General features: G+C 37.4%; 1 protein-coding gene across 2 annotated transcripts in view; it reads left to right on the top strand.

Annotated features, from left to right (window-relative positions):
- Positions 1 to 1,152, top strand: part of armc8 (armadillo repeat containing 8) — a 46,964-nt gene that overhangs the window by 13,900 nt on the left and 31,912 nt on the right. The window lies entirely within an intron of this gene.

Below are 1,152 nucleotides of genomic sequence, written 5' to 3'. Positions count from 1 at the left end.
AGCAGTTGGACAGGTGTACCTAATAAAGTGGCCGGTGAGTGTACGTCTTAATGAAAAATTTCTTAAACTGTGAGTGAGAGAAGAGATTGGTTCTCGCTCAAGAAAAGTTTAAAATTTTTACAGAGACTTGACGTCATGCATTTGACGTTTGCTTCTGTTCTGGAACGCAACAGAAATTTTACATTGAGCAAGATGAAACAAAAAGTGGTACTACTCTGACTTCTGATGCACTTTGAGAGGAAAACATTTGTCCTATAGCAAAACCAAAAATACTGCCTGAAAAAAGACAAAAATGCATGCGTATTGATATGTCATTAAAATTGTGACTGTAGGAGGAACGTGTTCACTAAGAAATATTTTAAAAGCCAGACAGCTCTCCACTCGGGCAGGTAAAGTCAGTTGGGAGCTAACCTCAGTGTATTTCTATGAGGTTTTTTTGATGGTAGTTTTTTATGATTTACATTGTCGTGGTCACCTGAAACGTCACTAAAAGTAATGGCACACCTCACACTGCAGAGACAGTCTGGATAAAACATTCGTAGGGGTGCATGTTGCTGTTTGGGCCACATGTACGACTCTAAAAAGATAGATACAGTATAAACAGAATTGTGTAGTAACTAGTTACATTTACTCAGTTACGTTTACTAGAGTAGATTTTAGGAAAATGTATTTTTGTATTTTTATTATACTGTACTTTTTACTTTTACTTTATTAATTTTATTATGAAAAATCCCTACTCTTGAGTAAAATTTCTGGATACTCTACCCACTGTGAGTAACGTCATTGAATAAAACAGTGTTTTTCAACTCTGGTCCTCAAGGCACACTGCCCTACATGTTTTAGATCAGGGTAGGGCTGCGCGGTAGACGGTAGAAACGGTATGAAGTTGGCCTACGATAGAAATTTTCCCTCTACCGTCCTATCATCATTACGTCATCACACCTGTGTGAACAGGGCTGCGAGTGCAGACACAACTGAAAAGGAGGAGTTCAAAATGAAATGAAGAAATTATAGCGCGTAAAGAGAATAAATCCTCAAAATTTATCCCTTGCGCTGTATAGGGGTGTAAGAAAATATCGATACACTGAAATATCGCGATATTTCATTTCCCGATACTGTATCGATATTCTAAAGCCCTGTATCGATTTTTTA

Source organism: Austrofundulus limnaeus, unplaced genomic scaffold (assembly GCF_001266775.1).
Source record: "Austrofundulus limnaeus strain Quisiro unplaced genomic scaffold, Austrofundulus_limnaeus-1.0 Scaffold496, whole genome shotgun sequence".
NCBI lineage: Eukaryota > Metazoa > Chordata > Actinopteri > Cyprinodontiformes > Rivulidae > Austrofundulus > Austrofundulus limnaeus.
This window is presented reverse-complemented; position numbering and strand designations above follow the sequence as displayed.